Genomic DNA, 1,076 nt, shown 5'->3' with positions numbered 1-1,076 from the left:
CCACTGTCGAAGAAGAAACTCTACTCAGTTTGAGAAGGGAAACAGTGAAGCCCTTGATGAAGTTACTGCCACTGATGTGACTGTTACCAATGATAGGACGTTTCCTTATGAAGCTGATGAACCCCACATGAAGCAGAAGCCAACGAGACGGAGACCAGTACGGAAGAAGAAACTCTCGTAAAATTAAGAGACTTTGTTGAATTTTGATTTTGTGTTTGTAAAATCTGTTAATTAAGTTATTGTTAATTGTTTATTGGTTTAATGTAAGTGGCTATTATTCGAGACGAACAATACTAAGGAAGGGGCAGTGTTACGACAGCGGAGGTCACGTGACGCTAGTAACACGTCATGTGCTTCTAGAAAATTTATGTCCCTTCGTGAAGCCTCGGGTGTTTATTAGATGTGCGGTACTCTTCTATATAAGACCGCCAAGAAGTGACGGCAACAATGTAATTGAATTGCAGACAGAGATAGAGACGAACAATTGAGTCAAGCGCGTGAGTCGTTCGCTGTGAATTATAGCGTTTGTTTAAGTTATATCGTGACTGTGGAAATTAAGTGTATTGCAAAGTTGTATTGAGAAAGAATAAACTAGTTTTATTTAAGAAAGGACTTGTGTCGCTAAAGTTTCATCGGAAAGAAATCATACGGGAAATTAACTAACGACCAGAGACGTAACATTATGTTTAGGAAGAAATTTTTTTGGGAGCTTGCAAAAATCAATCCGAAATTAAACTTGTAAATTATTTTGATATTTAAGTATAAGATTAAATAAATCCAACTTTACATTGAATTAATTTAAACTTTGAAGTTTTTTTTATGTATGAAAAAATAATTACAAGTTGAATTTCATCAATTTTTTTAACTCAGTGTTGCAGTTTTTGCCCTCGAGGCGACCTGTAACCTTCCAGGTGTAGCAGAGTTAACGTGGGAAAAATACAACTTAGCTGTACTGTGGTACATTTGATAATAAGGTATTTTATTATAATTTAGTGATGTTTAAATCATCACTGTATGTGCTGTTAAAGGTAAAATAATGTTATTAATACTTTCGGTCAACTTTAGGAAGACATTGT

The 1,076-nt window shown here is 34.9% G+C and overlaps 1 protein-coding gene across 1 annotated transcript in view; it reads left to right on the top strand.

Moving 5' to 3' along the window:
• Nucleotides 1–923: 923 nt before the first annotated feature.
• Nucleotides 924–1,076, top strand: part of LOC106474664 — a 10,429-nt gene continuing 10,276 nt past the window's right edge. The window contains exon 1 of the mRNA XM_013935356.2: nt 924–1,028. The gene's annotated coding sequence lies outside the window, so the exon portion shown is untranslated. The remainder of the gene's footprint in view (nt 1,029–1,076) is intronic.

The sequence above is a fragment of the Limulus polyphemus genome, unplaced genomic scaffold (genome assembly GCF_000517525.1).
Source record: "Limulus polyphemus unplaced genomic scaffold, Limulus_polyphemus-2.1.2 Scaffold7497, whole genome shotgun sequence".
NCBI classification, from domain to species: domain Eukaryota; kingdom Metazoa; phylum Arthropoda; class Merostomata; order Xiphosura; family Limulidae; genus Limulus; species Limulus polyphemus.
This window is presented reverse-complemented; position numbering and strand designations above follow the sequence as displayed.